A 27935-nucleotide genomic window follows, 5' to 3' on the forward strand; every position below is an offset into this window, starting at 1 on the left:
TTCTTTTCATATCTGCTTCTGTGACTCTAAAATATGATGTTGATATTTCTACCTTTTAATATTTCTTAGTTCTTGTATTTTAGTTTGAATTCATATTGTAGTAGCTTCGTAAGGTGCAACAAGTAAGATTTTTTAAAAATTAGATTTCTAAAAATGGCTTTACTCTTATACTTAATTGAAAGCATGTTTGGATATCAAACTCTAGGTTGGAAATTACTTTTTAAAATATCAAAGATATTGTTCACCTTATTTTTTTTAATAGGTCTTTATTGGAGTATAATTGTTTCACAATACTGTATTAGTTTCTGTTGCACAAAAAAGCGAATCAGCCATAGGCATACATATGTCCCCATATGCTCTCCCTCTTGAGCCTCCCTCCCATCCTCCCTGTCCCACCCCTCTAGGTCATTGCAAAGCGCCGAGCTGATCTCCCTGTGCTATGCTGCTGCTTCCCACCAGCCAACTATTTTACATTCGGCAGTGTGTATATATCGATGCTACTCTCACTTTGCCCCAGCTTCGCCCTCGCACCCCGTGTCCTCAAGTCCATTTTCTATGTCTACCTCTTTATGCCTGCCTTGCAACTAGGTTCATCAGTACCATTTTTTTTTTTTTTAGATTCCATATATATGTGTTAGCATATGGTATTTGTTTTTCTCTTTCTGACTTACTTCACTCTGTATGACAGACTCTAGGTCTATCCACCTCACTACAAATAACTCAATTTCGTTACTTTTTATGGCTGAGTAATATTCCATTGTATATATGTGCCACGTCTTCTTTATCCATTCATCTGTCGATGGACACTTAGGTTGCTTCTATGTCCTGGCTATTGTAAATAGTGCTGTAATGAACATTGTGGTACATGACTCTTTTTGAATTATGGTTTTCTCAGGGTATATGCCCAGAAGTGGGATTGCTGGGTCATATGGTAGTTCTGGTTTTAGTTTTTTAAGGAACCTCCATACTGTTTTCCATAGTGGCTATATCAATTTACATTTCCACCAACAGTGTAGGAGGGTTCCCTTTTCACCACACCCCTTCCAGCATTTATTGTTTCTAGATTTTTTGATAATGACCATTCTGACTGGCGTGAAGTGATACCTCATTATAGTTTGGTTTGCATTTCCCTAATAATTCCTGATGTTGAGCATCTTTTCATGTGCCTCTTGGCCATTTGTATGTCTTCCTTGGTAAAATGTCTATTTAGGTCTTCCACCCATTTTTTAACTGGATTATTTGTTTTTTTGATTTTGAGTTCCATGAACTGTTTGGATAATTTGGAGATTAATCCTTTGTTTGTTGTTTCATTTGCAAATATTTTCTCCCATTCTGAGGGTTGTCTTTTTGTCTTGTTTATGGTTTCCTTTGCTGTGCAAAAGGCTTTAAGTTTAATTAAGTCCCATTTGGTTATTTTTGTTTTTATTTCCATTACTCTAGGAGGTGGGTCCAAAAAGATCTTGCTGTGGTTTATGTCAAAGAGTGTTTTTCCTATGTTTTCCTCTAGGAGTTTATTATAGTGTCTGCTCTTACATTTAAGTCTATAATCCATTTGGAGTTTACTTTTGTGTATGGTGTTAGGGAGTGTTCTAATTTTATTCTTTTACATGTAGCTGTCCAGTTTTCCCAGCACCACTTATTGAAGAGGCTGTCTTTTCTCCATTGTATGTTCTTGCCTCCTTTGTCATATATTAGGTGCCCATATGTGTGTGGGTTTATCTCTGGGCTTTCTATCCTGTTCCATTGATCTATATTTCTGTTTTTGTGCCAGTACCATACTGTCTTGATTACTCTAGCTTTGTGGTATAGTTTGAAGTCAGGGAGCCTGATTCCTCCAACTCCGTTTTTCTTTCTCAAGATTGCTTTGGCTCTTCAGGGTCTTCTGTGTTTCCATATGAATTGTAAATTTTTTTGTTCTAATTCTGTGAACAATGCCATTGGTAGTTTGGTAGGGATTGCATTGAATCTGTAAATTGCTTTGGGTAGTATAGTCATTTTCGCAATGTTGATTCTTCCAATCCAGGAACATGGTATATTTCTCCATCTGTTTATGTCATCTTTGATTTCGTTCATCAGTGTGTTATAGTTTTCTAAGTACAAGTCTTTCACTTCCTTAGGCAGATTTATTCCTAGGTATTTTATTCTTTTTGTTGCAATGGTAAATGGGAGTGTTTCCTTAATTTCTCTTTCTGATTTTTTTGTTATTGGTGTATAGGAATGCCAGAGATTTCTGTGCACTAATTTTGTATCCTGCAACCTTACCAAATTCACTGATTAGTTCTAGTAGTTTTCTGGTGGCATCTTTAGGATTTTCTATGTATGGTATCATGTCATCGGCAAACAGTGACACTGTTTACCTTATTTTAATTTCAATATTATTGAAGAAAAAATTGTGAAATTCTGATACTTGTACCATTTTTTGAAACCTATTTTATTTTCTGAATGGAAACTTATTCTAATCTTTTTTATCAGTTCTGAAATCTCAGAAGAGGTACCTTGGGGAAGGCCTTTGGGTCTATTTTCATCTATCCTGCTGGGTGTGTGGTGGGCCCTATCAATAAGAAAATTCTTATCCGTTCTGAGAATATTTCTTAGTTTGCTCTTTGGGCAATTTCCTCACCTCTGTCTGTCTGGCCTGTCTTTCTGCAGGTCCTGTTATTCAGTTGTTGGCACATTTGCACTTAGCCTTTACTTTTCTTACCTTCATATTCTATTTTCTACCCTTTTGACTTTTTGCTCTAATTACTTGTAAATTTCTTCTTATAATTATCTAATCCTCCTTTCGAGATTTTTAAATTTCTATCATGCTTTTAATTTTCAAAATTTTAACTATCCAAAAATTACTTTTCAGAGAAACCTATCATCCTTTCATGACTACAGCATGTTTTCTTATTCCTATGGTGATAGTAATCTCATCTCGTTTCATGTTTTCTCTGCCCTGCAAGGAGCCACAGATTTTATCTTGTCTTAATTACTAATTTTTTTTTCCATTTGGTTTCCTCTGCACTTAAATGAAAAGTCTAGTGATATTTGGTTGTCTAGTAGTATTTACGATTAGGGCACTGAAAAGCAGAATGGAAGCTGTGTGATGCTTTGTCTGACTATGGTCTTATGCTGCCTTTCTCAACTAGAAATTACCTGAAGGACAGATTCAAGGGTTGGGCTTTGTTTCTTGCCTGTTAGAACTTTCTCAGGGCTAGAGCAGCCTCCTGTCTTGTGTTTGTCAAAAGCATTTAAAGGCATATACAAGCTGCAATCTCTTGGGCAAAAAGTAACTATTAGGGCAAACAGAAGACAGACAAAAATCCTAGAAACAGAAGGATGGGAAGGAAATATATTGGAGGAAAAACACTTTGAAAAACTTCCACATATGCTGGAGCATCTAGAAGGCCATGTGCACGCTCAGGCTTGGACACACACGCTAAGACCTAAGAAGACCCCAGGCTGTCACATCTCGCTGATGTTTAGGCTCGATGTAAGCAGGAGGCGAAAGCTAAGGCAGAGTTGTAAACGGACCGGCTAAGCATAAAAGAAGTTCCCCAACTCAAAGTCAATCCTCAAAGACCAGGAGGATGATGTTTCTCCTTCTTTTCTTTTTCTTGGCTGAAAGGTCATCCAGGCATTTAAGAAAATTCCTGTTAAATCACTACCGTCAGGCTAGTGATTAAGCTAACAGAACTTAGTCATTAAGCTAACAGAACAGAAACTTTAATGACAACACACAACAGAACACAGTCATTATAAAAATAGTCTAGACAAGTCACTAAGCAAACAAACAACAACCTGCAACAATGAACAAAAACAAACTCTGGGGAGAGGGGGGAGAATCAGATTTCCATAGTTATTACATTATAATTTTCAACATGTCTGATTTTCAACAAAAAGATATGAGGCCTGTGGAAAAATAAGAAACTATTGGCTTATTCTTGGGAGGAGAGGAGGGTGGAATTAACAGAAACTGCCTCTGAGGAAGTCCACATATGGGGTATACTAGACAAAGTTAAATCAACTCTGTTAAATATGCTCAAAGAGCTAAAGAAAATCAATAAAAAAGAACTAAAGAGAAACAGAATAATAATTTCTCACCAAATACATAGTAACAGTAAAGACATAGAAATTATAAAAAAGGAATCAAACATAAATTCTGGATCTGAAAAGTACAATCAGTGGGAACATTATGTAGAGAGAGAAGGGTGGCATGGATGGTACCTTTATAGAAAATGTGAGCTGTGGGTTTTGGAGAGAGAAGCAACAGTCAGATCATAATGGATGAAGTGGGGTTAGAAAAGACTCATGTTATTTTTCTTAATGAAATACAAAGTGCTTCAGTAAAATACATACACTTTTAAGGTGTTACTAGGACTTCTGTTTTCTCTTTGGAGTGCAGAGAACTGGAAAGAGCTTTGTTTCTAACCTGACAAGAATAAAAGCGTGACAAATTATAAATTCAAGGCTTGACTTGAAACTTCTTGGTAACAAGAAAACCAATCAGTCTGAAATCTCAGAATACAAAGTCTGGCCTTCATCAAAAGACAAAATATAGGGCTTCCCTGGTGGCGCAGTGGTTGAGAGTCCACCTGCTGATGCAGGGGACACGGGTTCGTGCCCCGGTCCGGGAAGATCCCACATGCCGCGGAGCGGCTGGGCCCATGAGCCATGGCCGCTGAGCCTGCGCGTCCGGAGCCTGTGCTCTGCAACGGGAGAGGCCACAACGGTGAGAGGCCCGCGTACAGCAAAAAAAAAAAAAAAAAAAAAAAGACAAAATAAGAGTATTTGCCTACCTAGGGAAGATGCAAATGGGCACCAGTAAGAATTCAGCTCGAGTTATTCACGAATTAGTGGATACTGTCTGTACCCTGGTGACAGAGTGTGGGGTGTCTGGAATCCACAGATGTAGGGGGTTTAACCCACTTGCAGGCTCTTCCCCGTGGACCTCATGAGACACTCCCAGAAGAGATTGGCGGGGGTCCTGAAAACGTTTCCCTCATGGAATAGACGTGGGAGAGTGAGACAGCTACCACTATGGGGGCAGCATAGGGCCTCACCCAGATACTTTTTCACATCTGTTCCACAGGAAAATAAAAGAGCTTCCTGTGGGAGGAAGGTCAGCAAACACCGCTGTTCTGAAGGCACTGGTGAAAACACATTATAGCTGCTATAGAGTGATGGATAAAACACCAGCCCTGGGGAAAGACAGAAATGCATGCTAACCCCAGGTTTGCTAATAAGGGAGGGTCTGGAAAACCACCCCCCGCCACTCCTTTCCACTTGATTATGTTCTTCTCCTGCACTACAGACAGACTTTCTTCATGTGTCGGGAAATACGTCTACAGATATTCTCTTTTCCATGATTCTGGGGTCAAGGCCCCTCCTCCTCTCTTCAGGCCTTGCAAATTGAAAAATACTGGATATAAACTCCATGTGCCCTAAGTTGGTGGCAAGCCCACTTCTGGGTCAATGTCTTCGGTCATAGAGGACCATGGTTCATTACCCAGAATCACATGATTTTTGTAAAAAGAGTAGTTCCTCAAAGAAGGGAGGATTTTGAGTTCCAGAGAGACAAAAATAATAAATGTCCAGTTCAGGCTCTCTGGGAGTGAGTAGACACTGGGATGAATTGATCGGAGGTTCTTGGCTCTAGTGAAACAGACCAGAGTTTAGGACCAGATTCTAATCCTGGTGTGGACTGGTACCAAGCCAACCTCCAGTATGATATGTGGAGGGGAAGGGTTGGAGGTCACCATGTTACTAAGACGTAGAAACACGACATACTCACAGACTCTACCCAGTGGAGGAATAGGACTTCTGCTCTATGAGATGCACCTGACAATGAATAGGGGCATAGAAGAGGCTGCTTCAGACTGAAGGGGGTGACCTCTCTCTCCTCCAAATTCATACTCCTTCCCACCTGAAAGTCTCTTAGAGCCTTTGTTTCTTTCTGCAATGAATTGACCCATATGTTCACACTTTAGCTCCCTTAGGAAGCTGTGCTTTCTATGGGGGCCTCTTTTCATTTATTTACCACCTCCTAGCTTCTAATTCAGCTTTAAACACAGATTTGTACTTGCAGATAGAATGAGTGAAAGAATGAGACATCTTCTCTCAGATTCTCATCAGTTTTTGGTGAAATCACATGTTTTCTCTTCATTGAATTATTGTTGTAGTACTTCCTGCTCAGTGGTACCTACCACATAGGAGGACCTGAGTACTTGTGAGCCGAGGGAATACGTATAAGAAAAAAAAAATACTGCATTCACTGAGTCATCCAGAATTAACAATGGGACTGATACAGTTCCCAAGAGTTACCTCCCAGCTTTTGGCTTTGCCTAACTTCTCCCTCAACTGTAAATCAAACAGATAAGGCAGAACAGTGTGATGGACCAGACATCAGTCAAGCCCGGATTCTAGTCACGTGACAAATCCATTTGCTTCCAGCCAGAGACCTCCTCCGGTCTCTACTTGAGAATTTATGGCATTAATATTTGAATCTTCAGGGCAAGAACCATAAAGAAAAATATAAGGTATAAAAAAATGTGTTTCCTGGTTCCAAACTTCATACATATGCTTTTAATTGCAAGAAAGCCATTCAGCAAAGAATTGCCAAGTGCCTTGCTACCATTGTCGATGTTGTAGAAAGGCTGAATTACATTGTCAACAAGAAACAGAACCAGTGGCCTGAATATCCAGTCTCCCATCTTCTCAGGCACCTCCCATATATACATAATGCCTTGGGACTTAAAAGCAATTTCAAAAATTCATAAATACATATAATAATGTCATAGTGTGGGAAACTAGCTATTTCCTCTTACCTAAGCAGAAAGGCATTTAAAGTTTTTGAGAATTCCAACTTTTTGGAAGCCTAAGGCAAAGTTAGTGTTTCAGTAAAATCAGAACAAATGTACAAAAGATCTATATACCTGAGCTGAGAAAGAGCCACGCTCAATTTAAAGGAAGGAGTAAAATCTCAGTAAGAAGTTCAAGCAGGAGGCAGGTTCAGCGCTTGTGGATGTTTAATTAAGCAAGTCTTCATGCAATAGATCAAAGACCTGTATACTACTTTTTTAAAAGTTTATTGAAGTGTAGTTGATTTACAATGTTCTGTTAATTTCTGCCGTACAACAAAGTGATTCACTTATACATATATCTACATTCTTTATTTCTTTAACATCTTCATTGGAATATAATTGCTTCACAATACTGTGTTAGTTTCTGTTGTACAACAAAGTGAATCAGCCATGTGCATGCACATATCCCCATATCCCCTCCCTCTTGTGTCTCCCTCCCACCCTCCCTAACCCACCCCTCTAGGTGGTCACAGAGCACCGAGCTGATCTCCCTGTGCTATGCGGCTGCTTCCCACTAGCTAGCTATTTTACGTTTGGTAGTGTATATCTGTCCATGCCACTCTCTCACTTCGTCCCAGCTTACCCTTCCCCCTCTCCATATCCTCAAGCCCATTCTCTATGTAAAGACCTATATACTATTTAAATGACAGGTTACACTTATGTGCCTGTTGATCTCTTGTTCCTAAGTAATGAGGTCTCAGGTATGCAGTGCTCACAGAGAAATGTGCTTGAATGCTGCGGTTCATGGGATAATGGACAAGTACTGATTCACCCCACCTGCTGCCATTCAAAAGCAAAGCTGGACCAGAGCATCCTGGCTATCCACAGTGGACAGAGGAAAAGTAACTAATCTTTTCCTGGTTAGGTGCTAGGCATTGTAAGAACGGCCTTATCTGTGTTACTGCAGTGGATTTTCATGAGTGAAGGAGGGAGAGAAGGGAACTGACGAGTTTTGAGCACCTACTGTGTGCTAAATCTTGAATCATGTACCTAATTTCATTATGTTCGTTAATACAGCAATCCTTGATGATGGTTTTTTTATCAGCTACACTTACCCTTGAGGAAACTGAGTCTCAGGAAAATGAAGTCTCATCTTTGGCTCCTACAGATGACAAACCTAAATTTTAATTCAAAGTCTGTCTCTAAAGTCAGTACTCCTTCCATTCATCTTTCATCCATTTACTGGCAAAAGCTGACAATGTCCTGTGCTGAGGATTCAGAGATAAATGTGGCAGAGCACCTGCCCGGGGGCATTCACACTGTACCAGGAAATCCAATACCTGAATAGGATGCTACATGCTCCAGCTAAATAATTGTTTGTCATCCACTCAGAGTGACCCTTTAAGAGTCTTCAAAATTCTCACCATTGAGGCAAAATAGACAGAAGTCAAGTCAAGTGAAATCAAATTTTGAAAATGGAGGATTTACAGTTAGAGAGAGACTACCGCCATCTGAAAGAGTATTTCTCAATCATGTTACTCAAGGTGCTTGCTTATCTGTTTTCCCACTAGATTTGTGGTCTTAAGATGGTCCTTATTTACTCATGTTTCCATAGTACCTTCCAAGGGAGTGTGCACATCCCGGGGATAAATGCACACTTGTTTATGGAATCAATGAATAAAAGAGTAAATGAATGACAACCTTATAACTCGCCTATGTGGACAATAGGGCCATAATCAATTCAGAGAAGATGATGTTTACAATGTGTTCAGGAAGGCTGGTCTCCTGGCAGCTGAGGGTCTGCAAAGGATGGGTGGTGGCTGAAAGATGGAAGATTGGTTGGTAGAATTGCAGTGTGATTAAAGGATTAAGAAATAAGCAGGGCTTCCCTGGTGGCGCAGTGGTTGAGAGTCCGCCTGCCGATGCAGGGGACACGGGTTCGTGCCCCGGTCCGGGAAGATCCCACATGCCGCGGAGCGGCTGGGCCCGTGAGCCATGGCCGCTGAGCCTGTGCGTCCGGAGCCTGTGCTCCGCAACGGCAGAGGCCACAACAGTGAGAGGCCCGCGTACAGCAAAAAAAAAAAAAAAAGAAAGAAGCAGAAATGCTTGAAGGCTATATGTTTTAAAATGGCAAATGAGTAGGCATTTCAAAGCAAAATTGAGATACATCTTTATATGGTATCTCCACTAGGAGGTGCCTTGGAGAAGAGGAAAGCTGAGCTAAGAAAGATTTCCTATCAGGTACTTGCAGTTGGCTCTTTAATATTTTATCTCATTGGATAATCATCACAAAACATGAGTGTGTATCTCTATTTTTTTTTTTTTTGCGGTACGCGGGCCTCCCACCGCCGTGGCCTCTCCCGTAGCGGAGCACAGGCTCCGGACGCACAGGCTCAGCGGCCATGGCTCACGGGCCCAGCCGCTCCGTGGCACGCGGGATCCTCCCGAACCCGGGGCACGAACCCGAGTCCCCCGCATCGGCAGGCGGACCCCCAACCACTGCGCCACCAGGGAAGCCCCAATATCTCTATTTTTTAGTAAAGGAAACAGGCTGAGGAAGTATAAATAATCTAGTCTCTCTACAATAACTTGGGGAGCCGAGATTTGCAGTAATGTCTGATGATTCCAAAATTGATGTTTTTCTCACTAGTTCATATCACATTTCTAATCAAGATGAAGGAAGAAGAGGGAAAAGCTGAATTCTGGAACTGGAAAAAAATAGAGTATATATCCTTAGAAATGTGCTTGCTGACTCACAGTGACATAGAGGTAGAGCTAACAATCAAATTAAATGCAGTTCTTGATGAGCTAAACATACTCTGAAGTATTAAGCATGATACATTTATTTTCCATTTCCTCTCTGTGGCTAGAGATTCAAAGGATAAAGTCATTAAAAATCTTTCAGATGTTTGCTTTTTCTGGTGAAATGAGAGTGTGCTAGGCCTGGAAAGAGAATGTTCTAATGAACAAGACTTATTTATACTTGATGAATATAATGATACAAGAATCAATGCAGTCCCTCTTCTGTATGCAAGGATCTTCTAGTAGTTCAAAGGTGTGTATTTGTTGTGCAGATGAACCAAAGCTCTGTCTGCCATGAACAGACTAAGCTGAGACATTAACTTTACATATTAAGACAAAGCTCCGTGTCCCCTAAGAGGGCTCATCATATTCCCGGCTGATGGTAGCTGGATTTTGCATGCAGGAGGAAAAAGCAAGTTTCAGGTCAGCAGGGAACATACTCAACCATCAGGAGGATGCCAGACAGTCTCAGGGGGTTTGGACTGATTCCGTGGCCTTTTCTAGTGTGGATGGAGGACCAGGGGAACAGTCATTTCTTCTCCTAAGTTGGTGTGTTGGCTACAAGGTATCAGGAAGAAGTGCCTTTCTTTCCTGAGGGCCCACCTGTCCCCTTAGCATCCTTGGCTCTGATCTGCATGGGCAAGGTGCAGCCTTCACATCCAAGGCTGCAGTCACCTTGTATCAATTCAGGGTCATGGCTACAGAGCTTCTGCCCTCATTCTTTTTCTTGTGTGACTCCTGTACCCAGACAGGACAAATGCCCATCATCTGGAGTTTTACAGCTCACAGCTGCCTGGTTTGCATCTGTACCACATAAGACCTTAGATAATGCAATGACATCTGGCCTAAAGGTGGCCAGGGACCCATAGGATGGAATCATTGTTTGGGGGCATTCCAACTACTGCTAATGTAGCCCAGATGACACCAGGCATGAAGTGATAAACAATAATATACCCAAACTACTCTTGAGCTGCCGCTTCTCAGTTGATGTTTATTGATGTTTCAGAGGAAGTATCCTGGGGTCCATATGTTCAGATTCTAATCATAAAGTAATTTTGCTTCCCTCAAAAGAGAGGTTTAAAATGTCCCTCTTAACTGCTCCAAGTCACAGAATGACTGCTCCTGCAGAGAAAATGCAGACTTCTGTTTAGATGGAGAGTGAGCTCCTGCTTTAATACAGACTCAGGAAGCAATATGCAGGGCAAAGCTTAGACATCCACTCGTACACTGGGGACTTCAAGACCATGCTGTGAGCGAATACTGAAGCAAAACTAAGACCCACTTATGTCCCTGAAGTCGGAAGCTTACTCTCCAGTACAGACCAGACCACTTGCAGCAAGAGCAGGGAAACTATCCCGACAGAAGAGAAACAGAACAACAAACAGATAACTAGCACCCCAACCTCAAAGGTTTGGAGTTCTTACCGGTATATGAGTCAAGAGGTGCTGGAGAATGAGCTGCTACCCTACTCTGTGTAACATCTGTAAGAATGTGTTGTTCATGGTATCTAACCACCTTCACACAGTCTGAGCATCTTCATAAAAATTCTAGTTTAAAAATACAAAAACTAAAATGTCAGCAGAAATCCGTCTGGGAACTGTTATTTACAGCTGATTGTGCTGTATGCCTATCTCAGCATCAGCAGATAAGCGGCACTCACTCCCCTGCCAATGCTGACAGGTACAGGGATATGCAATCCGCAACCAATGCTCTGCAAGTGTCCCAGGCAGAACACCTCTGTCCTCAGCGATGAAGAAAAAGGCGAAGTCTGGAGCATATAGGTGGGTCTTCCTCAGCACCCAGTGTACAGTCTGTGCAAAGGAAGAGTTGGCCGCTTTAGTCGGTAAAGCTATTGAGTGTCTAACTGTGCAGATCATTCAGAAATGTACATTTTTTAAAAGATATTAAACAGTGTTGGAAATGGTGTTTTTAGCAGAAGGGAAAATGCAAGAAAGAAAAAGAGGAAGAGAGAGATTGCTCTAGTAGCATGGAGCCCTGTTATTTTATTGCTGTAGATTTAAACTGATGGCCTGGTGATGTCCATGACACAGCACCCCTCTGTCAGATTTCTTCTATTTCATATTCCTGAGGTCCCCCTTCACCTGCCCACTGCTCAGTCATCCTTGTTGTGCTGTGTTGATCCGCTTTTAGAGAATGAAATTCACCCTCATTGGCCATTTCCTTGCTAATCCGAATCTAGGATTACACTCTAGAATCCACTTGTTGCCAATAGAGTTGACACAATCTGTGAATTAGTGGATACGAGAGTGGAGATATGGGAGTTAACACAAAGCTTTGAGCCAGATGTCCAAGTTTTCCGGTTCTTCTCTGTATGAACAGTTGGCTTATCTTCAAAAATGAAAAATATCAGTACTTCAGAGTTGGTATAAGGATCAGAGGATGTGAACGTGGACATGTATAAAGTCCCTAATGTATAGATAGATCCTTTGCACACAGTTGATACTTAAATATATTCTTCTCATCCTCTGTAATAAGTAACATTGTACACCTCATTAAATATGCAAATAGTTTTGATTAGCATCATCATATTCTAATTTCACAACTGTCCTATGAGGTGGGCAAGAGAGCCCAGCTTAGAATTGGGACATTCAGATCCATTTACTGAATGTAGCCTGAGGTACTCAGTTTACACCAAGGAACTGGGCCCTAAGCCCTGACTCTGCTCTTTGTAGTAGGTATCCCATTGGATAGAAGATGATCCTGGGTTAGGATAATTTGAGCTGGATCATTGCCTTCAGGTTTTGCCTTCACTGGCCTGTTTTAAGAGAGGTCTACTCCATTCTCTTCTAGAAAAGTGCCCCTCTTCTTAGGCAATCCCTACCATACCATCCTAGGTTATTCTTCTAAGCACATATCACTCTTTTCTTCATCCTCTCACAAGACTGTAAATTCTGTCAGGGCAACATTTAGCCCGAAGCCTGGCACTCAGCAGGTGTGAAAATATATATTTTTGTAAGTTAAACAGAAAGTAACTTAATATTATTTTTGAAGACACCCTTATTAATTAAGTCTATTTCCACTTAAAATGTTGAAAATCCTCTTAATGTGTGCAGAACTTCATTGGGCGTATTCCCATCTTATGACATGCCAAAGGCCAGAAGCAGGAATTGCACCAGGCACAAAATAGTCCACAGCTGGTGACCACCAACTGCTCACTGAGCCCGTCTGGACTCAGCCTGCTCTGCAGAGTGAAGGTAGTGATCGCTTCACACAGCACACTGGGAACCTGGATGCAGAAGTCGATGTGAACGCCCATACACACATCCTCCTGTCCTGGAGTTTGCTGGTGTAGATTTCCAGGATGGGATGGGGAGAGGAAGATAGGATGTTCTGACATCCACAAAGAACTTATCTTCATTAAGAGGAAAGAAAACTATCCCCTCCAACAACCCTGAAATAGGGAATGCAATTTACCATCCAGGACTACTTTAGCATTGCACTTGATAGCGTCAATTCCAGCCCCTCAATTCCAACCCCCAATGGGGTATTGGTAAGTCTGTCAGAGCTCTCAGCCCAAGTCTCGGGACTTTGATCCCAGAATCAGCCTTGGGACAGATTATCTTCTTGGAGCGTTTCTGAGAAAAAAAAAACAAGAAAAGGAAAGAAAACTCGTGATTTGGAAAATCTTAGAATCACACTCCGAAGACCAAGTAACAAAATCGTATGAGGACAGAAAAGATTCCAAAAGAGAAAATAGAATCAGTAGTTAGGCACCAAAAAGGGACAGAAGCGCAGAAGATAGAGTAGGAGAGAGAGAGAGACAGAGAGAGAGAAAGAGAGAGAGAGAGGGAGAGAAAGAGAGAGAGGGAGAGAGGGAGGGAAACAGCCTGTCTGCTGAGAACAGTTGCTCTGAAGAGTATCAGCACACTTGACACTCCTCTTTATCTGTTGGTAAGGGTCTGGTGCACAGGTGACCACTGAGTTAAGCAAAGATAGAGTCCAGGCACATTTGTGACATGGGAAGTGCTTAACTCAGAGCCTAGTGTACACAGAGGGTAAACAGACAACGAAGTGAGTCACTCCCCACGTCCTGCAGCTCTGATGTGAAGACTTCGTGGTCAGCACCTGGGAGGAACACTTCTGAGTTTCGACCACCCTCTGAGTGGGATCAGATTCCAGGCCGCCCTATATTACGTACTTTAAATGTACAGTCAAGGCTCTCTAGAGCCATGCCAGGCTGACCCTCCACCTGTGCCGTGTGGCTTCAAATATAAATACAGAGCTGCTAATTTCTTACTGCAATGTTTTCTGTAAACAACTAATAAATTGTGAAGAGAATCTGGTATCCACCAAGCTCTCTTATGACAAAGAAAACACTACCACTGCTCAACTTTGTTTTTGCTGACTGAGGGAAGACCCTCAAGGAATGTCTCCCGTCTGGGTTCAAAAATAACAATAATTCTTAAAACGATCAATTCAGTGCTAGGTCATTTTTCTCAGTCTCCAATATATTTTGGGTTTCAGTAGCCTCTGAGTGCAAATACGGTCCTCTGCACCTTAATATTAAAAACTGTGATCTAAGTCACAACTTATTTTCTAGCAAAATTCCCAAACTTTTTACAGAGTTCCTTACCACAAATTTTTGTGGGTCTCAGAGAGATGAACGTGTGACCAGGACAAGGATGCCATCTGCTTGTCTGATGCGCTGGACCAGAGGGTACACACGTCCAGGTGATGCTCAAGACAAAACCTCCTGTTGACCCACAGCCAGGGGTAGAACCATACGTCTAATGCAGCCTCTGTTAATGGAGTCGACACCTGCTGCAAAACAATAGTAATAATAATCATGTTAAAAATACATAGAAGTGTATCTGCCCCTGAGTTTCCAGTTCTGGGGTTTCTCTCCCTGTAAATTCTACTACTGGTATTACTGAGCCAGTGCTATCACTGTCTCCATTCTGCTGACAGATGGAGTCCCTAAACCCTGAATAATTCAAGTTCCTATGGCTTCTCAAGGTGATAGAGTAACATTCCCTCTTTCTATGAGACACCTCGGTCAGATGTGCCCCAGACCAAAACTGCCTCAGCTCCAAGTTGAATGATTCTTTCAGTTCATGCTGCCAAGATACCTGGATCAAAATATATTTATCTAATCATCTATACTTCGCCAGATATGGGTTCCTCCTTTCCGAGGATTTATGAATTACGCAGAACCAATCCAGCCCAACATATTCATTTTCTGCCTTCGGACCTCAGGTTCCTTTTATTCTCTGAGGTGTCTCAGCCTCTAACTAAATACACTGATGTGATTAATTATCGAAGAGGAGCACAGCCACCACATTTACTTTAATCCTCCCAAAGAGCCTGAGCTCCATGGCTCATGTGGCATCAAAATGAACTTCTAAGGTAGCGTTTCTTGCGACACACAAAAAAATCTCTTAAATAATTTTTTTTTATTCTGGTCTTGTACGTGAGAAGATGCTCCACAGTTATACAGCTAGGAAGTATCAAAACTTGCATCCAGTCCTGAGTTATCAGATTCATGGTGTATGCTTTTGCTGCTATCATTAATTCACAGGTTAACATGAAATTGCATGTTGATTGTTCCACAGTTGACAGTTGTGTCACTAGCTAGACTGTGAGATTCTGAAAGACAAGTCCACACCAGTACTTCTTTTCTGTCCCAGTAAAAGACCCAGCAGATGACTGTCTACATAATGCTCAAGAAAAAGTAATATCAGCTTGAATTGAATTGAGTCACATTCGGCTGGGTAGAATTAAATTCATGCTCTTCATTGATGAGGCTATTAATAACCTTGACCCCTGTGCAAGCCACACTTAGCTGTAACTGGCGTGCCCCCTCACACTGAAGCCACATGATCACTGAGTTTGAAAAACTACCATTGATGACGGCAATGACTGCAACCTCTGAAGCTATCAATCATTGCCTCTCACAATTTTCAGAGATTGTAAAAGGTAGTGGAACAAAACGTGGCTTAGGAGTCTGAGAAATGTGGATTAAAATCCTCTTTCCATTGTATAGAACTGCTCAAATGTTGGCAAGTTGCATAATGTCTTTGGACCTCTGTCTTGAAATCTATAAAAATGGTTATAATACCACATACTTGTAAGGTCATTGTGCAGTTTTAATGTGATACAATATGTTGACCTGTAGGGTAAACCGTCAAGCTACAGTAGTTCACTTCTCAACTTGTTTCTTTTCCATCCTATTCCTAGTATCAAGTGGACTCAATGTACTAATGGAAACATCCAAACAAAGCTTTTAGCTAATTGGATTATATCTCAGACTTTTCCTCTCGTCTCGTATAGTCATCTCTGCAGAAGGGAGTATAATGTTCTAGCAAGAGCCCAAACAGCTGGCTTTTTTTTTTTTTTTTTGCGTTACGCGGGCCTCTCACTGTTGCGGCCTCTCCCGTTGCGGAGCACAGGCTCCGGACGCGCAGGCTCAGCGGCCACGGCTCACGGGCCCAGCCGCTCCGCGGCATGTGGGATCTTCCCGGACCGGGGCACGAACCCGTGTCCCCTGCATCGGCAGGCCACTAGGGAAGCCCCAAACAACTGGCTTTTGATAGATATTTTCTGCTGCTCCTACTGCTACCACTTCCATATACAAAAGAACATAGCAAATGTGTAGTTGATACACCATGGTGGTCCCCATGAGTACCTGTAGGAAAGTGAAATAGTCTATGGATATTCGGAGAAATTCATAGAAAAACATGAAGGACTGAATTCTAGGACTGAATGCTGGGTCATTCGGGCTGTAAAATCCAGGAGGGATTGAATTTTCCTTTCTTTTCACAGGAGGAGAAAATAATATGAATGACTATATTGGGCCAATATCATTATATTACTTTTGCTCTCTGTAACTGCTAGTATTATAATCTTCACTCATCCACATCATCTTCATCAATGAGCATTTTTAACCTGACTACATGTATAAGACAACAAAGTGCATAATACAAATCAAAAAACAAATGCATATTTAAAAAGAATATTTTAACTAGCTATTGTTTTATTTCAAAATGGCAAGTTCTTCCAAAATTGATATTTCTTTGTTAAAGTATGGCTGGATAACAGTTCTTGAATCACTGTTTCCAAATTTCCCATGGAAATAAGCATTAAATTAGAATCTGAAAACATTAGTCTATGATCTGCTAGATCCCAGAAAGACTTTTCTTTAACTGATACTTTATGTCTCTATATTGGCAGGTTCCTTTGAAAACTTGTAAGTCATGAAAACTCCCCAGAAAAATGTACATACACACACACACACAGAACCTGTGGGCCTCAGATCTAAAATACCAAGATTGCAGGTGCCTGAACTAGGGACCAAAGGTCAAAGAGAGAATGTCGGGAAGGAAACAGAGTCAAAGTGCCCCCTCATACCTTGCACTGTCCTTCTGGAACTTGCTTAACAGGACAATGGCTGTAAAAATCATACCCACGTACTACAAGGGGAGTGGGATTTCATCCTTCTCATCCTCTACCTAGAATCATGAAATCTTAATACTCTGCTTCATGAAATTTGCTAATTTTCATGGTACAACTGTATGAGGACATAGCCATGAAAAAACAATATAGATGAATATTCATTAACATAAAAAGTTATTTACAAATGTTTAGTGAAATACTAGTTTGTAAAACTATACACATACGCATTCATAGTGATTGAACTTAAGGGAAAAATTTTAATATTGGGTATCTCTGATGAGTTTGAGTCCTAGTTTTTCTAGTTTCTTCTATATTTTTTATCTTGTAAGAGCATTTTGTGTTATACCTATATAATTTTTAATTAATTTATTTTATTTTTGGCTGTGTTGGGTCTTCGTTGCTGTGCGGGCTTTCTCTAGTTGTAGCGAGTGGGGGCTACTCTTCGTTGTGGTGCCCGGGCTTCTCATTGCAGTGACTTCTCTTGTTGCGGAGCACGGGCTCTAGGCGCGCGGGCTTCAGTAGTTGTGGCACGTGGGCTCAGTAGTTGTGGCGCACGGGCTTAGTTGCTCCATGGCATGTGGGATCTTCCTGGATCAGGGCTCGAACCTGTGTCCTCTGCATTGGCAGGCAGATTCTTAACCACTGCACCACCAGGGAAGTCCCTGTTATGCCTATATTGTTCACAAAAGCCAAAACTAATTTTTAATATTTTATAGGATCTGACTGAAATGCAATTCCAAATTACAATCTTTATTTCAAACAGAAAGTAGCAAAAATGACATCAGAAACTCGAATTAACATTTTGTGGAATATATATCTTAAACCGATACAGAACTCCATACTTAATAGTGAGTCACTGCAGGCATTTTAATTTAAATCAGGAAATAGATTTAGATGGCTGCTCCATTTCTAGCCAGAACAGTAAGACCTGAAACATCAAACAAACAGATCTACTAGAACAGGATGCAAATTAGCAATATCTGCGGATGACATGACAGGCCACCTTCCCCAAAGAAAAAAGTATTAACTCCACACTATTAAAACTAACAGTAACATTTAGAAAATACAGGAAGTGTAAAATTACAAATTATAACCACTCGTAAGCAACTCACAATCTAAAAGTAACTGTGGTTAAATTTATCTTTCTGTTTTATGTCTTTACAAATGATTTGCTTATAAAATTAACAAACTGGTATCATATAGTATAGGATACACTCACATATGTATTCAGTTTTGTATTCTACATTTCCATGTCATTAAATACGTCTCAGAAATATAACCAAAGCAAATATTCCATTGATGTATTTGTCATATTGATATACCATTTTGATATATTAATGTAATGAAAATGTAATTTTCTTCCATTAGCGAGGTTTTACATTTCTATCACTGTTCTGTAGATTTGTAATTTATGCATCTAGAGTCGTGAGTCTACCAAATGGTTATCACTAAAAGTTATTTTAAGTAGAATTTTGATTTTGTCATGCCTCTTTACAGCTTTATGGCTTTGTAGGTATGTTCTCTATTTTATGTCTCTATATCTAATGAAAATATTGCTAAAAATGGGACAGAAAATGTTCTTATCAAAAATCCCACTGAAGATGATAGCTCAATAAAGCAAGAAGAAAAAATATGTATATGAAAAACAATGAACATTTATTATACAATAACAAAAACTGCTCTTATAGACAATATATTGAGTGAAAAATACTGTTTGTTTCCATTTACAAGTTTAAGGGCAGACAAAAATATTCTATGGTGATAAAGGTTAAAAGAATGGTTTCATGGGGCTTCCCCGGTGGTGCAGTGGTTGAGAGTCCGCCATGGCCGCTGAGCCTGCGCGTCCAGAGCCTGTGCTCTGCAACGGGAGAGGCCACAATAGTGAGAGACCCGCGTACCACAAAAAAAAAACAAAAACAAAAACAAAAAGAATGGTTTCCTTTTAGAGTGTGGTAATACCTGGAAGGCAGCAAGAGGGAGAATTTTGGATTCTATATAAGGTTTTGTATTTTGTGAGTGATGGTTGGTTACATGGAGGTGTTTGCTTTAAGCAAAAAAAAAAAAAAAAATGCAATAAAATAAAGTAAAAATGCACTAAGTTTTGTGAACTTTACTGTATGTTATAGTTGTAATGAAAAGTTAAAAAGCAAATATGTTGCATCTGGCATTTAGAACTGCACATTGGAAGAAGCAAATATACCTAGTATTACACAATGCAAATATAATACTTAAATTTAACTTTAAGCAATTGCATAAGCCATGACCATTAAAATATGTATACAGGTCATTGTAGTCTGTGTCACCCACCTTATGTCCTAGAATTTTTAACTATCAATTAATAAACTAATAAATAAGTTTGCTAAATTACTTATGGTGAGAAGGCAAGTAAGTCCAGGAGATTTGGGGTGAAACTTCCTGCTCGCCCTAGTACTTTGAAGGCTGCCAGGTGTCACAGTAGTAGGCATGGAAAGGTCAGTTATTAAAACAGGATTTAATTCATTCTACACATTTAGTCCTTTAGTTTAATGTTCCTAAAGTTAAATCATAAACCTATGATTCCTATAAGACACTATGGAATATATCAGACAAAAGGTAAATAAGTCTGAATATTTCACTTGCTCTTAACTAATATCTATTCCTGTCCAATAATGACGCAGCAAGTATGTAGTTACCCTTAAGATCTCAAGGCTATGCTTCCTCCAAATTCCAATGAACACGTATATTTATGTGCTTCTGGTATGTGGAAATCGAGACTCCTCTGCCATCATCAATAAGTGTGTGAACCCACTTATTATTGGGGATGCAGATGAGTTTAGGCTAATAATTGGCCAAATGAGTTATTGTGGGTGAGAGACTAGAGTTTGGGTAATGAATTCTCTCAAAGAGGGGGCTGGAATTTCTAGCTATCTACTACCAAGTCTCAAAAAGCTACCGCTAAGGAAACCAAACAGCAATGTCAAGTCCAAAGAGTGAACTTAGGGCCAAAATAATGAAAAACAGACAAAGGTCAGTTTGTTGAAAGCAAATAAAATTGGGATAAATGCAGATGGGAGGAAAGGAAAACGTTTAGTGTGACTGTCAAAGATGACTGTGTCACAATAATGGGTGTGTTTGCCTGGCTCTGAGGAATAAGACCAGAGCCAACAATGACATATGCACTTACCCACAGGCACAGAGGCAGTGAATGTAGAGGGGGGCCAGGAAAAGTTGGGAGACTAAAGGAAAAAGTCAAAAACACTGAAAGAGAATATTTGGACTTCGAGGAAGAGAAGCATTTGGTCAAATGGGCCAAACAGCCCGGTTTGGTCAGGGTTTCCCGATCTCATCAGCTTAGACAATTTAGACCGGATAATTCTTTGTTGTAGAGACTCTCCTAAGCACAGCAGGAAGTTTAGCAACATCCCTGGCCTCCACCTATTAGATGCTGAAAGTACTTCCCCTTCCCTCCAGAACACCCAAAATTGTCTCTAGAAATGTCCCTCAAGGGACAAAATCACACTCTGTTGAGAACCCCTGGGCTAAATGAAAAGTTAGTAGTAGAATTTGTTGTATCAGATGCTTACTTATTACATATAATTACACTTGAGTAAAATATGTAGAAATTTTTATGTATTCCAGTTCATAAAGTACCTTTATATAAGTCTGTGTTTTGCAAAGATCAGAATTAAAGAATTCCTCAAAGTTTGTTTCAAATTTGGTAGACGTTTATTTGAGTTGGCCCTTCTTGACCGTTACATTTAAAATTCTGGTGATTGTAGAGAATGTCTATGTAAGCAGCCTCCACCACACTGCCTAAGCCTGGCTTGGTCAGCTCCAGAAGTCACTCATTACCCACTGAGGTTGTACCAGATGATACAAGTGAGACCACCCGCCAAACTTGTGATGCAGGCAAGTGGGCATCAGACTCCTTTATTCAACAGGTGATTATTCAGCAGTTACAATGTGAACTTGTATTAGATTCTGAGAAAACAATAGCTAAAAAAGAAAGGTGTGGACCCTACCCTCATGAACTTTAGTGTCTAAAGTACAAGTTCAAGTTCAGAGGCAGGAGGAAAGCTTTTGTGATGCAGGACTCTTAGAAGGCTTCCTCCAAGACGCATAAGAAACCAGTTTCTCTGGTCTTGAGGGGATATTTATAAGTAATTACATAGGTATAAGTTTCAGGCTATTGAAGAAATGACTATATTACAAGTGCCTCACATGGCCCCAGCTTACTTTCTGAGTCACTCAGGGAGGAAAGGAGAGGATGGCAAATCCCTGTAGATGTCGCCAATGATAGAAGCCCTGCTTTGGAGATGGAGGATTCTGCCTTCAACAGGCAGCCAAAGTGAGTCCCAAAGTAGATACCCATAGAGATGGGAGAGGCTCTTGTAGAGAATAGGCTACCAGTAGTTCTGAAGATCGTTTCTGCAGCTACGTACCTTAGAAACTTTTTTACAAATTTTGCATCTCTATCCATCCACCTACTTGTAAGTGGAAAAGTAGTTCTACAGTACCAGTAAATATGTGAGATCATAATCTCAGACTTTGTACTTATTTTCTACTTAGTTATAAAACCCATTTCCTGATTGCAGACAACATACTGGATTTCTACTTTCTATCTGAATTTACTACTTTGGCTTTTCATTAGAGATTTATAGGCAACCAGTGGAAAAATAAAAAAAGGACAGATTGATGATGTAGTACCAGTTTTGCAATTTTTGTTGCTTTTTTTTTTTATTTTTGCAGTGAGTAATCCCTGTAGAAAAATCCCCTTACTACCAAATCCAACTGGACTACGGTAGGACTTTATAGAAGTGTCTGGCCTGCATGACCACGACAAAGATAATGGTATCAAGCGATGAAAAATAAAATCCCCGTATCACCACCATGCATTATGTTAGTGTCACCTTCCTTTTGTTCTGAGCATGCCATCAATAGTAAGGATACCCTTGTGTAAAGGATTTGGGGGAAAAGGAACAGCAGCACGTGTTTGAACCCAACGTTCAGCACACTACTCCTTCTAGTAGAAGATACGCATACATACGTATTATGCATTTAGCGAATCCACCATGAAAGGAATTGTGTTTGCTAGCCAGAAGATTTGTTTACATCAGCAACGGGAAATCCTAATTAAAGGGGCAAAGACAGAGAAATGGCTTAGAATTTCCAGTCACTGGGAGGAAATGTTTAATGAATATTTTATAATTTCACATATCATTGAGCCACAACACGAGTGTTTTTGCATCTGAGAAATCCTTCACTGGTCTTGCGTTTTGGAAGTTTTGAGTATGAGGCATCGCTCACGGGTTTACCCCGAGCCTGAATTCATCCGAAGGCAGCCTCTCCGCAGCATTGTTCCTGAAAAAGAACCTTCAGGATAGAGTTTCATCCACAAAAAGAAGGAGACGGGTCTAAATGACCCGTCTTAGATGAAGCACACCGTAGGGACTCTGCTAGAATTACAAGCCACCGGCTTTTAGTGGAGGCATATTGTGATGGTTTCCATTTCAAAGGGACTTGAATGGGAATCTCCTGATTTTCTACTTCATTCATTTATGCATGCATTCCTTCATTTACATCAATTAGTATGCACTGAACTTCCAGGGCCTCTGTTCCCTAATCTGTAAAGTGATCATGATAATAATATCATGATCACTAGGTCACTACAGAAATACTCACGTTAATATACAAGCAATGTTTAGAAGGATTCCCAGTACAGAATAATGATAGTAGTTATTGCCCTGATTAGAACATTGGACAGTATGAGATGCTTCACAAGGGCAGAGATCTCTGCTCCCTGTGAGTTCCATGAGGGGTGTGTCTGCTATAAGGCGAGAACCTCAGCAAATATTTGTGAAATAAAATATAAGTAGTTTGACATCTTTCTGCCGCGATATATCTGGAAAGATGAGTCTAAAAGAAAACGTGAATACTCCTTTACATGCAAAGGTGAGCCCCCAAGAAAGGAAGGGAAATCCATCCGCTAAGGCCAGTAGTAGAAATCCATCCACTAAATCCATCCACTAAAGCTGTTTATGTTCAGGAAGCCTTTGAAGCCACCACCTGTCCTGGAAGTGCCTTCCAGTCCCAGAAGGACTGGAATTCAGTGTAATAATAGGGTAATCTAGCCCTGTGCCTAGTACAGAGGCTAAAACAGAATACATGTTCAAACATCACTTGCTGAATTATTGAGGGGTGGAACGAAGGGAGGGAGGGAAGAAGGAAATGAAATTCCTTTTCTTTTCCTGACCCATCCTAAATTGGGTGATCAGTTTCCCAATGGGAGAGACTGGTTTTCATGGAGTTATGAGTGCTTTCTCTAACAGTGCTCTCTGAAATCATTTGTATGCATAAGGTAGTGGCTAGGCAAGAATAGCAATGTGCAACTGCAGGGAACTTTATAATTTTATGTGCCCCTGTAACAGTTAATGTGTTATAACGGAGAGAGGAAAGAAAAACAGAGTTTGAGATGCCCTGAAAGCTTGAGATCAGATCTTATACTGGCCTCTTACTAGCTATGTGATCTTGGGCATTTTACCTAACCTCTTTGCTTCTCAGTTTCTGTATCTGTAAAACCTGGGTAACATGCAGCATGCAGGCTTGATGTGAGAACTGAATGAATTTTCGTATAATATGTTTGAAACACTTTGAGACAGTACCTGGCAAGCAATCAATGCTCAGAACAATTGATTTCCTCCCTAAGGGGTTTGAATTCCAGACTTCACCCACATCAACCCACCGCCCTAAATATCTGAGTAACCAGAAGCTGCCACATTGCTCTCCAACCCCAGTGTGTGTATAAAGCAGCTGAGAACATTCAAGAGCCCAGAGCTCCGTCTGTCTCACCATCCCAGTGAATGAAAGCCTGAGTGAGTATAAGCCAGCAACTGGGCTTTTCTCCTTAGTCCACCTCATTCCGAACTAGAGCCCAAAGCAACTGCAGCATCCAGCTGGAATTTCTATCGTTGAAAAGATTTCCCACTGTGCTGCCTGGGTGGGTTTCCCGAAGAAGGAGAAACAGGGACTTTTACAAGAGCCTCCTCCAAGGTCTGAATGACATGTTTTCGCTGGCTCTGGACTGGGGCCCTGTGTTAACAGCAGAGACATTAGCAAAACACTGACCACAGTTTTTTATTTTCCTGTCTGTGGAATGCGGCTTAGTCCTCAGGACTGATGGTGAATTATTTCTCCTTACATAACTATTTCTTCTCTGAAGTCTATTTAGAGGGTAATAAGAAAGGTAATGCTCTGTCTGTGGTCCCCAGGCTGGGGTGCCTAACAGACCAAGTCCCCCCAGTAGTTAAAATCAGCTGGGGAGTCCCAACTCTGCATGTACACTCAGTGGAAAAGGACAATATGGTTTTTGACACCAAGCTCTCATTCAGGCGCACACACACAGACACACACACACACACATGCCTGCACAAAGAGAGAGAGAGATGCTGAAAAGGAGGTTGCAGCATCAGTGACTTCTTCGAAATCTTTATCTTATTTTTTGCTGATCTGACATGTTGGTTTCCATAGCAACCTAGGGTGGCCTGGATAACACGTGAAGTTAATTTCAGAGAGGTCTGCAGAGCCAAGCAGAGCATTTTCGATGAAAGCAGCTTCTTGTCTCCCAGGAACTGCAGTCACTGAGCTCCAGGAAGTATTAGCACATGTGAACTTGGTAATAAAGATACTCTTCAGCCTGGAAGAAAGAAATGTCCTGCTCCTTTTAGTTTTGAGACTCCAAAATTAGCAATAGGAGAGAAAGATTTTACAAAATTCACGCTATCTGTGCTTAACTTGCAAGACAAAATTTCCCCAAAGAATTATTCTATCCTTTAAAGCAGAGTTCAGATTGCTTTTAGGGGCCATGATCAAAACGGAGGGCATGAAATTAGAAGAGGTGGTACTGAAGGAAGGAGTGGACAAAGGTGATGAAAGTTGTCAGGAGTGTTATAGAAACTTAAATAGCGATTAGGGAATATACATTTACACACATGTATTTATTGGGTTTTTCCATAATTAGTCTGTAAACTCATACATCAGTAAGATGTTGACTGAGCCTTCATGTAATTTATATTTTTCAAAAACAAGGACCTAAATAGAAAATAATATTCTATGGTGAGGTGATTATAAAAATATGAGAATATGAAAATCATCTACCTGCTCTCCACGTGTTTGGGAACAGGGGGGCGGGGGCAGAATCTTCAGTGGAATATGGGGGAAGAGGAACTGGGGAATGTCACAGAACACTTCTGGAAGAAGATGAAGTCATCAGAGATCAGTCTTAAAGGACAGGCAGGTGTTAGCTCATTAGCAGGGGAAGCTGGAGTGGTGGGGAAGGGCGCGTCAGGAGGCTGCGTCGAAAAAGAATATATACATGTACGTATACATATACATATATACACACATCTGAATCACTTTGCCGAATACCTGAAACGCAATGTTGTAAATCAACTATACTTCAATTAAAACAAGAACGTGAGGAAGACTTTGGAAGACAGTATCCTTAAGGGACATGAAGTTGGAAAGAGGGATAAGGACCAAAATGTGAACTCTAGACTCAGGACCTTGTACTTTCTATCACAGGTGATGAGGGGCGGTTGAAAGTCTTATGCGTGGAAGGGACATGATCAAGTGAGCCTTTGAGACAGTCATCATGGTGGTCTCTCTAGAGAATGCACTGGACAGGCCTGGAGACAGCAGAGATGGTTAGGAGGCCACTAAACTGATTAGTCAAAATACTGGCAATCAGGACCAAGCCAGGAAGACCCTGGAAGACAACTGACATATTGAAAAAATGGTAAGTGAAATCAGCTCGCATAAGTAACTGATGGGAGGTGGTAGATTAGGAAGCAAAAGACACACACACACACACACACACACACACACACACACACAGAGAGAGAGCTTTCAACAGATACTCGAGGGAGTCTTGAACTGGGGCCTGTATGTGGGCTGGGAGCAAACACAGGGCTACATGAAGTTAATTCTTTGTCATTCTAAAGCTGATACTACCTTTCCATGCGGTTCTCATGTTCATATTGAACACTAAGAGTCTGAATTTGAATTAAAAATTATATTTATGGCCCATCTGAAAGGATAAACTGTGAGACTGGCCAGACATTTTTCTATTTCTAATAAGAGTAACGATAAAGGACTTGGCTTATGAGACATTGAAACGTGATAAAGCTCCAACGAGATAGCATGGGGGTCACTCGGGAGAGGCAGAGCAGTGAAACGCTATAGAAAGTCCAGAAGAGAACAAAGTATTTGGAAACATTTGGACATGTTGAAATGTTTGGTTTACTCATTAAATAATGGCAGAGCAACTGGTTACACTTTTGAAAAATAATGTAAAATCCCTAATTTAGGGCCAAGGTAAATATTTTCGTAATAATAAACTCAAGAGAAAATATATGTGCCTACTTACAAAAGGCTTTACCAAAAAAGCACAACCATAAAGAGAAACATGAATAAGTTGGATTAAAAAAATCCCTTCTGTCTATCAAAAGATGTCATAAATAAAATTAAAAGGCAATGATCTGGGATAACATTTGCAGTGTATATGACAGCAGAGTTAACCTCTAATATTTAAAGAACTAATAAAATGATATAAAAAGGAAAAGAAACCTAGAAAAAATGGGCAAAGAATGTGAACAGGAAAAACATAAAAGAGTTATAAATATTATCTATCTATCCATCATCTATCTATAATGTTCAATCTCACAAGAAAGATTTGCAGTGTTGGCAGGAATGTTGATTGGTACAGACTTTCTAGGAAGCAATTAGATACCATGTATCAAAATCATACACTTTGACTCACACATTTCATCTCCAGGCACCTATCTGATAAAAGAATGTCTATTGTAGTGTTGTTCATAAATTCAAAAGTAGAAAAGAAACCAAAGTTTTTAATAATTGGAATTCTTTATTTAATTTATGCTACATTTATACAATACAGTGGGATAATGTGGCCATAAATAATGAAAAAGCACAAGGGTATTTCAGGAAATGCAAATTATTTCTCTTTCCAGAAACTAATATGTCAGCCGCATGAATGCAGGGTCTCTGTTTGGTTCACTGTCCCAGTTCTAGAGCCTAAAATCTAGCACTTAGTGGACCCACAATAAATATATGTAGAAAGCATGATAGTTAAATGCAGTGGGCAGGGTTCTAAGATGACCCATGACTTTTGTCCCTGGTGGCTTTTCCATGGTATGTTACATTATACAGCAAAAGGGATTTTGCAGTGGAACTAAGGTTACTAATCAGTTGAACTTAGCATAAGGAAGATCAGCCAGGTGGGCCTAACTTAATGACAAGGGCTCTTTACAACGGAGGGATTTCTCCAGAAAGTTGCAGAAGAGGAAGTCAGGGAGCTGAGAGGAATTGGCTGTGGGCTAGACTGTCCATTGCTGAGACGGAGGGGCCACTACCGAGGACCCGAGCAGCCTCTAGGTATGGAGAGTGGTCTCTGGCCAGCATCCAGCAAGAAAAAGGGGCTCTCGGTCCTACAACTGCAAAGAACTGAGTTCCGCCAACAACCTGAATGAGTTTGGAAGCAGATTCTCCCACAGAGACTCTAGCCCCAAGCCCAGCCCGGAGCCCAGCCCCACAGATACCTTGACTTTGGCCCCGTGAGACCCTAAACAGGGAACCCATCAAGCCTTCCTGGACTTCTGACTTGTAAAACAATGAGATAAATGGTTACGGCACTAAATTTGTGATAATTTGGTAGGTAGCAATAAAAATTTAATAAATTAGATAAAATAAGCAGGTTACAATACAGGACTTACACTAAGATTCCCTTTTATGTTTATATATACACATATCTGTGAGTTGGCAAAAGAAACCCAGCTGAAGTATATGCACAATTATGTTAACAGCGGTGTGTTTTGTTTTGCCGTGTTTTGGTTGGAGAATTCAACTACGTTGAATAGAACTTAACCACTAGACATCTGG

This window comes from Lagenorhynchus albirostris, chromosome 13, assembly GCF_949774975.1.
Source record: "Lagenorhynchus albirostris chromosome 13, mLagAlb1.1, whole genome shotgun sequence".
Taxonomy (NCBI): domain Eukaryota; kingdom Metazoa; phylum Chordata; class Mammalia; order Artiodactyla; family Delphinidae; genus Lagenorhynchus; species Lagenorhynchus albirostris.